Here is an 11,815-nt window from a genome sequence, read left to right on the forward strand (position 1 = left end):
CTGAAAGAGGGAGAGACCAAGAGCTTGCTTCTTGCCGTGGCTCTATGGGATCTGGGTCTGTGCTCCAAAAAAATTCCAATGAGTTCAGCAGTGAGCAGACAAGACCCTGGAAACTGAGTCAAGTGAGTGAGAACAAAGGGTCAAGGGTTTCTCTTTAGAACAAAGGAGGAAAGCAGACTAGGAAAAATGATATAGGATCATAAAAATGTAATGAGTGAAAAAAAGACCCAGTTTGGGGTTTTATTCTTAAATCTTGGCTAAGAGACTTGGTATAGGTTAGTAATACATGATAGAGTTAGCTATTTTTATATGGCATTTGTTTTTATTTTATTTATGCCAACATTTTTAACTCAAGTAAACATGACTATGGCATAAGGTTCTTTCTCCTAGAACCTTAATCTACCATAACTACTTGACATCATGACTACTTCTTGGTGTCAAGAGACCTTCAGTTTAAGCATCATAGCTCATGGGGAAATAAGCTTTCTGGCATTAACAACCTGAAAATGCGGCAATGATGATATGCTATGCTCCCAGTCACAGATATATTTTCTCTTTTCCTGTTTTTCTGGTAACTCCTTTTTCTTAAATTCAGGTGATTATCAGCATGGGAAACTGGTACCTAGAGGAAGCGTAGTGCTTTGGGTTTCTGGCTCTGAGGAACGATATCCCTGCTTTCCAAGTGGATACTCTCCCAGCCCTGTGATGTCTATGGGGATAAAGACCATGGAGGCAGGGTTTAGCCAGTGTCCAGGCTGACCGGGGGACATTTCCTATCACTGTGCTCTCAAAAGTAGCCTCTCAGTTTCTGTGTAGTGGGCAACAAAAATGAATACAGTTTGCCCCTAAGATCAGTTACTGCTAAATTCGTGTGTGGGGAGGAAGATTTATTAAGTGAATATAGGAGTTTTAGAGAGTAAAACATCTTAAACAAGATGGAAGTAGAAAGGGTGTGGATGGGCTTTGGAATCATACAACCTAGCCTTAAATCCAGACTTCTCCACCTACTAACAGGGTAATATATCATTCATCTCAAAGGAGACACAAAATTCTCCCTGAGAAAGTTTCTAAAAATTCATTGTTCTGTTAATTTTTACGAGTTCACTGTAATATTTTGACCCTCTGAACCATTTTTGCACTTACTCTTATACATATATATATATATGTAACCATTACAAATATATATAAATGTATAGTAATCATTTTTGGTGTTTTTCCGTTTCCCATGATTGGAAAATAAACTCAATAAGGGTAGACAGAAACTATCTTATGTCTCTTTTTATCCTCTTTAGCATCCTGGGACCTCAGCGTTGAATACCAGTAGTACCTTCTGTCACGGTGACCATGAAATACGCCCTTAAAATTTTTGAAAGTCCCTATAAAGATGGTACAACCTGGATTCAGGATTATTGCAGTGTTTAATATGCAGTAAATTCATGTTCAGTAAACATAAGTTTATTTCTTCAGGAAACGTAATTATTTCATGAGTTCCAGCGGTAAAATTTTAGTCTAAACCCCATTATATCAACAAAAGAGCACTAGAAATTGATTCATTTCATACGTCTTGCGGTTCCACTTCCACCTGTTAATATTTGTATGGGAAGAGACTGTGTGTTTGTGTTTCAGGTTGCACTCGTTGCCTGAGAGTCAGATCTGGGGAGGATGTGAGTGGGCAGGTAGTATAGTCAGAGTGCTTTTGGATTTAACAATTGTGGGAGGTAAAGGAAGGAAGTAGGATTAAGCAGAGGGAGAAATCGGGCTGAGATGCAGTTTCAGCAAAGGCCTGAGTCAACCTGAAAGGGAGCTCTAAAACTGATATGGCCCTTCAGGGTTGTCCCACGTTAGGGCAAGAGGATAAAACCTTAATATCCCCTGGCAATCAGTCATTGTGTATAGACTGCCCCAGGAATGGGTGTAACTTTGGGTGAGTTAGCGCTCTCCAGTAGAGAGCAAGTGCCAAAGCGGGCTCTCTGCTGCAACACTCAGAGGAACTGGTGGAGTAAGTTCTTTAGTCCTAAAGAGTGATATAGGTGGCACGTCTCAGTGTGTTTAAGTTTACTTGTACACAAAGAAGACCTAAATCACAGTGGTTTAAGAAGGATAGAAGTTAATCTCTCTCACACATAAAATAAGTCTAGAAGAGGCCGTCAGGTCTCGGTTCGTGGGCATCAGTGACCCAGGGTCCTTCTGTCATTCTACCTCTCCATGCTGAAGTATGGCTTCCTTCTTCGGTGTCACCTAATGGATTAAGATGGCTGCTGAAGTTCTAGAAATTACATCTATATTCCTGACCGAAAGGAAGTGGAAGGAGGGAGGAGAAGGAGGGAGAAAGAGAGGGGGAAATGAATGTTCTTTCTAAGAGACTGATCTTCTTAATCAGCTTTTCTGACACTCTCGTACTACCTTCTCAGTTTAATCTCAAGTAATCACATGGCCACCCAAGCTACAATGGATATTGGAAGACGTGAGGTGGACTGCAGAACCAAATAATATCAGTGATTTTTTTTTAATGCAGTGTTATTGAGATACAGTCACATAGCATACAAATTATCCACAGTTAACAATAACTGTTTCACAGTATCATCACATAGTTGTGCATACAGCCACATACTCAAATTTATAACATTTTCATTACTCTAGAAACAAAAGAAAACCCTAATCCTCTTACATTCCTTATCCCCCATATTATTGACCCATACTATTGGTGTGGTACATTTGTTACTGTTGATGAAACAGTGCCAAAATATTAGTTAACTATTGGCCATAGTTTGCAATAAGTATATATTTTTTCCCATATACCCTTCTATTGTCAACTAAATATCAGGGTTTTGTTACTAAGGATGAAGGGGAGAATATATATTGCAGGGCAACAATATCTGCTTTATTATATCACAGCTTTGTGTACATATTAGCTTTAAGGACCCTATTAGAATTTCCCACTGAATACAGAAAATTTCAGCAACAAACTAACAGATTTTTTTAATTGGTAGTAATCCAGGTCTTCCCATCTCAGCTTAAATATTTTCATGTCTTATTCTATTATTTGCATAAGACTTGATTGAATTTAATTTTAAGATGTGTTTTTTTTTTTTTGCTTACTGAGTTCTTATTTATTATCAATGAAGGCTATAACCATATCTATCTAGCTTATGCTTGAATCTCCAACACCTAATTCAGGACCTGGGATATAGTAAGAACTGAGTTAATGTTATTAGAAAGAATGAATAAAGAGCATCATGTGTTCTGTATTAGGTATTTTCTTGTATTACTTAATAACATTGACAGCTGACATTCATCTTTCACAGGCATCATTTCTTTTAATCTCACAACAATTCTATAAGATAGGTAGTGTTGTTATCCTATTCTATAGTGAGGAATATAAGGCTCAGAGAGATGAAGTAACTTGCTTATTACCATTCAGCTCACAAGTGACAGAGTCAAGACCTGCACCCAGGATTTTCTGAATATTTATCCTAAGATCTCAAACACCATTGTATTTTCACTATTAAATCGTTCTAATAATTATAAAGTAATATTTTATGTTGAACTCTCATATTATTTGCCAATTACACATAGCCCAAATTGTTTAGAAGTATTGTTTTATATTGAATTGCAGACTCTTTCCATAACTGTCATTTTAGGTCCCCTGTTCTTCTTGTGATAATAATCAATGAAATCTAAAAGCCTTCTTCCACATGAGAGCCTTTTAAATAACTAATGACAGCTATCATACCCCACTCTTAATTCTTATCTTTTCCAGACTAAATATACCCAGTTTCTTCAACTATTTCTCAGAGCCTGGTCCCCAAGCTTTTAGTTTATGCTACTCTTTTCTTGTCTCATCAGTCTGTCTATGTCCTCCTTAAAATGTGGTATTTGTAACTCCACAAGTAGCCTGGCCAATACGAAATAAATGTAGCCCCTTTTTCTCTTAATTTGGGTTTGAGCTAATACAGACCAGGATTGAATTAGCTTGATATTTGGAACTAGAGGGGAATTGAAACTAACTATAACTGCAACCTAGCTCTGACAGAGCTCACTTTTGGAGTGGATAAAAGAAATCAGACACTTACCCTAGCTACCTTATAGAGGAAAGGGTATGCCATCTCTGAGATTATGAGATGTGAAGATACAGGAAGATATATGATTCATATTCTAGAAAGAAATAGTTAATATAAATAGGCCCATAGATGGTCTGATGTTGGAATTAGTAGGCAATAATTTAAAATAGTCATTATAAATATCTTTAAAATACCATAAAAAGATGAATAAGAAGGATGAAAAGATGGAGAATTTCAACTGAGAAACAGAATCCATAAAAAAGAGTTCATTGGAAATTCTGTAACCACAAATTACAGTATCTGAAATAAGGAATTATTATGGGCTTAATAAGAGAGTAAATACAGTCATAAAAAAAATCAATGGTTTACAAAATAGATTTACAGAAAATATCCAAATTGAAGCACAGAGAGGAAAAAAGACAGGCTTGACCAGGTGAGACACAGGAGAAATGGTCACAGTTTAACATATATGTAATTGGAGTCTCAAAAGGAATAGAGAAATAGAATGGAACAGTTCTAATTTGCTAGCTGCTAGAATGCGATATACCAGAAATGAAACGGCTTTTAAAAAGGGGAATTTATGAAGTTGCAAGTTTACAGTTCTAAAGCCATAAAAATGTCCAAATTAAAGCAAGGCTAGGATAGGAATGTCCAATCTAAGACATCCAGGGAAAGATACCTTGGTTCAAGAAGGCTGATGACACTTGGGGTTTCTCTATCAACTGGAAAGGCACATGGTGAATATGGCTTTGTCTGCTAGCTGTCTCTACAGGTTTCTTGTTCCATGAAGCTCTTCTGGGGGCATTTTCCTTTTTAATTTCCAAAGGTCTCTGGCTGTGTGGGCTCTTGTAGTTCTCATGGTTCTCATGGCTCTCTCTCTCTCTCTAAAATGCTTCTTCTTTCTTTTAAAGGATTCCTGTACACTAAGTAAGACCCACCTGGGATGGGTGGGGTCACATCTCCCTCTAATCAAAGGTTAATACCCACAATTAGACGTCCATGAAAATAACCTAATCAAGTTTCAAGCCTACAGTACTGAATAGGGATTACAAAATGGATCAGGATTAAAACATGGTTTTTCTAGGGCACATAATCCTTTCAAACCAGCACAAAGCAGAGAGTATTTGATGAAACAATAGCCAAGAAAGTTCCAAAACTGATAAAATACATTTACCTGTCCACAGAATCAAGAAAGTCAGTGAACCAAAGTAAGATAAACACAAGGAGAACACACATACGCACATTCTAGCTTAAGTACTGAAAATCAAAGATAAAGAGAATTTTTAAAAAAGAAGAAATTCTTCCTCTGTTGATAAGAACATTTAACAGAATCTGTGATAGCCAGAATGACAGAATGCTGAAAGAAAAAAATCAACCTAGAATTATATGTTCAGTGAAAATATCCTTTAAAAATGAAAGCAAATAAAGGTATTTTATGAAAAAAAGCTAAGAGCATTCATCATTAGTGATCTTCACAATAAAAAATAGTAAAGGAAGTTCTTCAAGTTGGAGGGAAATTGCTGAAAGAAATAAAGAGCACTGGAAAGGGAAAATATATGAGTAAATATAAAGACTATTGCATTTTTAAAACAATAATAATAGTATATTGTGAGATTATAACATATTTAAAAGTAAAACATCGGGCGGGCCACGGTGGCTCAGCGGGCAAAGTGCTTGCCTGCCATGCCGGAGGACCTCGGTTCGATTCCCGGCCCCAGCCCATGTAAAAACCAAAACAAATAAACAACATACAATAAAACAAGAAGATGTTTCCCTTTCTTCCATCCTTCCTTCCTTCTCTCTGTCTTTCCTTCCCTTCCTCCCTCTCTCTTTAAAAAAAAAAAAAAAAAAAAAAAAAAAAAAAAAGTAAAACATGACAATAATAACACAAAGGACAATGGTGTGTAATAAATGAATTACACTAGTGAAAGATTTTCTTACGTTGTGAGATGGCACAATCCAAATTTAAAGTAGATTGTCATAAATTAAGGATGCATACTAAATTATCCATAAAAAATACAAAAAAGAACATCTTAAAAAGCAAAGCCATGGAGAAAATAAAATCTGATGATAAATACATCAGTAATATAAAGAAAGCAGGAACAAAGTAAAAAATAGATTGAATAAATAGATGACAGACCTAAGATTAATCACATTAGTAATTACATAAAATGGAAAGATATTAAATACTCCAATTAAAAGACAAATTGTCAGATTATTTTAAAGAGACATGCTTTAAATATAAGAATAAAGATAAAGCAAAAGGGTAGAAAAAGGTACACAAAGCAAACACTACTCTTAATCACCCAAAGTTGATTTTAAGACAAGGAATATTACCCAAGACAAAAAAGGACATTTCATAGTAACAATAAGTCAGTTCAGTAAGGGGGTTCTACTGTTATAAATGTATATACACCTAACCATATATCTTCAAAATATAAAGAGCAAAAATTAACAAAACTAAAAAGAAAACTAAATCCAGAGTCATAGGTGGAGATTTTTACATATCCTTCTTAGTAAAGATACAGAAAATTTGAACAGTATTATTAACCAACCAACCAAATTAAAATCTAAAGAACATACTTGTAACAACTGAAGTGTACACATTTTTTCACGTTTACTGTGAACATTCACCAAAATAGGCAAAATGCTCAGCCTTAAATCAAGTGTCAATACATTTTTAAGGATTCTAAAAGTAAAGATTGCATTAACCTTGGGAGTCTCCCCACCAGATTATTGACTTAGGTTTAACTTGAGATAATAACATACCATTTTTCGTAGGTCTTATATTTTTTACTAAATAGCCTACCCATACCATTTTTCCAAGTTAGTGAGATTTTTAGCTAATATTATTTTGAAATAGAGGGAAGTGGTATGTTGTAGGGCTTGAGAGAACAGGCTCTGGTATTGAACTTTCAGAGTTTGTCATTTACCGACTATGAGACTTTAAGAAACTCACTTAATTTGTCTTTGTTTCTGCTTTCTCCTCTTTAAAATGCAAAGGATAGTAACAGTACCTCTTTCATAAGGATATTGTGAAAATTATACGGATAAATATACATAAAGCATGAGTACAAAATTAGAAAATAGTAGGCACTCAAGAATTGTTAGGTGTTATTATTATTATTACAAGGCAAAAACACAGGTTAAATACTTATTGAATTTAGAAAAAAGGTCATCACCTAGATGCAATACATATATTAGTTCTACATGAAAAACAGACATCCATGATTGCTTTAGATTGGAAATTTCCAAAGCAACCAAGACCAGCAATTAGAAATCATTTCATAAACTAATGAGAAAATGTTACATAATTAAACAAAGAGTTAACTCAAGACATAATAATCAGAAGAGTAACCAACCATTTGACATAATCAGTTAAATTTAATTAGGCTATGTTAATATGAAAGCACCTTTTTTAATGATTGGTTTAAAATTGAATAGGCACCATTTAGACTAGGTTTTGATTAAATCCTATGTTGGAAAGAGAATATCAGACAACTGTTCTTTTTCTTTCAAAAACTGAACAAAAATTAAGGCAGCAAGATATACAACAGTCCACTTGGTTATTTGATAACTGTTAATGCTCATCAAGATTTTACGTAAATGGAATATGATATACCCCCATTTGTCTACCTGTTATTGAACACTTTTATGTGCTTGGCTCCAAACATATTTTCTAATTAACCCCCTCAATACATTTGTAAAGCTGAAACCCATCCCTATTGTCTTAGTTTAAATGTCATTTCTTCAAACAAACCTTTTCCATTCATCATGTCTTGTGAAATTTGTTTCAGTCATCACAATTATTATAATTGTGTTATACATACATGCACACACAATGTATTGTTGAATAGCTTGTAAGCTTATAAGCTCACAAGGGTAGGGCCATAAGTATTTTATTCATCAATGTATTCCTAGCATCTACTACCATTTAAGACAAATATAGAATCTCAGTAAATAGTTGTTGGATGAATGAATGAATGATTTGTTGAGTTAGTGTAGATGTGATTCCCATCCACATTGTGTATTGAAGAAAACGTATGATCAATGTATTAGTTAGGATTCTTTGATTATAAGCATGAAAAATGAACTTAAAGGAATGTGGAGTAGCTCACAGAATGGATGTAAAGCTGTATGGGAATGGGAAAAAAGGATGCTCCAAGCATTCTTCTATCATTTGTTTAGAATTTGCCACTGGAACTTTTTCTTATATGTCCCTTGGATCAAAATGCAAAATTTTGTTAAGAGAGGAGGGAAGATTAAATATCTGAAGGGTGATGGAATGTGAGGACAACATGATTGAACCATTGATGCAAAAATGAGCAAAATAGCCCATGTCGTGGCATAGCAGTTTTCTAAAAATCCCACCTAGGGGGACTTCCGGGAAGATGGTGGAGCTGGGTGGAGTGAAGTTACCCCTGCTCCGTGGGACAAGACTGAGGATTGGCAGAGAATAATTGGGGCTGTGGTCCCCAGGGGTGAGTAATTGAAGAAGGTCTTCAGGGTGTTTGGGGAGGAGAGAGGCGGGGGATCAAGACGGGGAGAGCAAGGGTTGGATTGGCAGAGATCCTCACCAGGGACAGGCGGCAGCACGTAGGGAGGTGAGGATCGAAGGGAACTGACCGCCCCTCCACTCCAGCCTGCCCCAGCTGCTGCCTGGGAAGGCGTTCCTGCACAGATCCACAGCCAACAGTGCACAGCCTGGAAGCGCGCCTGGCTGGCTGCCATGAAGAGCTGTGCTCCTGGGCACTGGGAGCAGGTGTTCAGCCGGGTGCCATTCGGCAGGGTGCTATGGGTGGGCTGCTCCTCCCGCCTCGAGCTCTGTTCCGCTTCCCCATCCCTCTGCAGTGGGCCGGAGGCCACCCACCCCACCTCTCCCATCCCCCCCTTCCCATCCCCCCCCCTCAATGTTTACCAGTCGGGCACTGGCCACTACTAAGTGCTTCACAATAAAGAGGATAATTCAGAGTCATCTGCTATAGAGCAGCCATCAACCTCAAACCCAGCACTGCGGAATGCATAGACGGTTCCTTCAGCCCCAGGCCTTCAAACAGACTCTTCTTCTCCACCTTATAGTAGTATTACCGTGGAAGTACCTACACCTTCTGATATAGATGTTTACAATGAGTTTTATCCTTTGCCACTTCCCTACAGTGTTGCTACCTCTCTTTCTTGCATATGATGAGGCTAAGAAGGCTAAAGCTGCTGCAGTGGCAGCTCAGCAGCAGAAACATCTCAGAGAATTCAGGAGGAAGATTGTCCACCAAGAGGTGATTTTAATGATGCAGACCAGCTTAGAGTGGATAGTGAGGACATTTTCACGCTGGCATTTTGCATAGCATTTATTTTCAACTGGCTTTAATTTTATTTGTCCTTCTGTATAACCAATATCATAGCTGGAAGATATGATGCTATCTGTGGCTTTGGCCTTTCATTGAGCAAATGAATCCTTATTGTACGATTTTCTGATTACTTTACTGGGTATTTCAATGGACAGTATTGGCCTTGGTGGTTATTTCCTGTACATCCCCTTATGCTTTTCTTTTTCTTTTACTTTGTTAACTACAAGTCAGATATTTGTCTGAAAGTATGGCAACTGCTCATAGAACAAGATAATTCTTCTTATGCTAGAGACTGCATCAACCAGACCTTCCTTTTCTATACCAATGTGAAATTTTCAGATGATCTGTAAGCCTACAATAAGGTAGAAGACTACTAATGATAGAGGACAAATTAGTGAAGGAAAGATACAGTGCCAAAGTTGAATGGCAGAATGGTTTATAACCAAAAGCCATTTCTGTTCAAGTCTCTTAAGTATTTATATTTCATTTGTTTTGCATATGCACCCATTTAAAAGATTTGCGAATATTTGAGAGAAACTGTAATGTTGGTTGCAGTAATGTCCAGTCACATTTGGTTAATCAGTGTTTGCTACTGAGAAATTTGAGTGAAAACAGTATTCCAGCATATGAGTGCCACTGACTTTTGATCTGACATTTAGTATAATAAAAATTATTACCGTGTCGGAAAGAAAAAAGACTAAAGTATAAGATGGTAGATTTAAGAACTGCTTTTACAGTAATAACTTTGAACAATAATGGACTGAACTCACCAATTAAAAGATATAGATTGGCAGAATGGATAAAAAAACCATAATCCATCTATATGCTGTTTATAAGAGATCCATCTTAGACCCAAAGACACAATTAGATTGAAAGTGAAAGGATGGAAAAAGATGTTCTATGCAAGCTGTAACCAAAGAAAAGCAGGAGCAGCTATACTATTATCAGATAAAATAGACTTTAAATATAAAGATGTCATAAGAGATAAAGATGGACACTACATATTAATAAAGGGGACAGTTCACCAAGAGGAAATAACAATCATAAGTGTTTATGCTCCCAATCAAGTAGTTCCAATGTATATGAGGCAAACATTGGCAAAACTGAAGGGAGCTATAAGCGTTTCAACAATAGTAGTAGAACATTTCAATACATCATTCTCCACTATAGATAGAACAATCAAACCAAGAACCAACAAGGAAATAGAGAACTTAAATAATTTGATAAATGAATTAGACTTAACAGACATATATTGATCATTACACCCCAAAACACCAGGATATGCATTCTTCTCTAATGCATGTGGATGTTCTCCAGAATAGAGACTGGGACACAAGCTGAGTCTTCATAAATTTAATAAGATTGAAATTATCCAAAGCGCTTTCTCTGACCATAATGGAATGAGGTTGGAAATTAAGAATCACTGAAGAAGCAGAGCTTTCACAAATTTATGGAGATTAAACAACGCACTCTTAAATAATCAGTGTGTCAAAGAAGAAATTGCTAGAGAAATTCGTTTCTGGAGATGAATGATAATGAGAATACACCTTATCAGAACTTACAGGATGTGGCAAAGGCAATGCTGAGAGGGAAATTTATTACCATAAATGCCTATATTATATTAAAAAAAGAAGAATGAGCAAAAACCAAGGACTTAACTGTTTACCTGGAGAATTTAGCGAAAGAACAGCAAACTAACTCCAAACCAAATAAAAGAAGAAAAATAATAAAAATTAAAGCAGAAATAAACAAACTGGAGTACAATAAAACAGTAAGAAATATAAATAAAACCAAGTTGATTCTTTGAGAAAATCAATAAAATTGATGAACCCCTAGTTAATCTAACAAAGAATAAAAGAGATAGGATGCAAATAAACAAAATCAGAAATGAGAGGAGGTCATTACCATGAACCCTAAAGAAATCTTTAAAAAATCATAAGAGAATGCTATGAACAACTATATGCCAACAAACTAGACAACTTAGATGAAATGGGCAAGTTCCTAGAAACACATGAACTACCTATACTGACTCAAGGAGAAATTGAAGCTCTCAATAAACCAACTATAAATAAAGAGATTAAATCAGTCATCAAAAATCTTCCCACAAATAAAAGCCCAGGACCAGATGGCTTCACACGGAAGGACAGATAGCTTCACGTTCCAAAAAGAACTAACACCAATCCTGCTCAAACTCTTCCAAAAAATTGAGGAAGAAGGAATGCTACCTAACTCATTTTATGAAGCTAACATCACTCTAATACCAAGACTGGATAAAGATGCTACAAGAAAGGAAAATTTCAATCCAATCTCCCTAATGAACATAGATGTAAAAATTATCAACAAAATACTAGCAAATTGAATTCAATGACACATTAAAAGAATTATACATCATGACCAAGTGGGATTTAT

The 11,815-nt window shown here is 36.1% G+C and overlaps 1 pseudogene; it reads left to right on the forward strand.

Moving 5' to 3' along the window:
• Positions 1–8,790: 8,790 nt before the first annotated feature.
• LOC143683264 (NEDD4 family-interacting protein 2 pseudogene) lies at positions 8,791–9,695 on the forward strand (annotated as a pseudogene).
• The last annotated feature ends 2,120 nt before the right edge of the window (positions 9,696–11,815 follow it).

Source organism: Tamandua tetradactyla, chromosome 5, assembly GCF_023851605.1.
Source record: "Tamandua tetradactyla isolate mTamTet1 chromosome 5, mTamTet1.pri, whole genome shotgun sequence".
NCBI classification, from domain to species: Eukaryota; Metazoa; Chordata; class Mammalia; order Pilosa; family Myrmecophagidae; genus Tamandua; species Tamandua tetradactyla.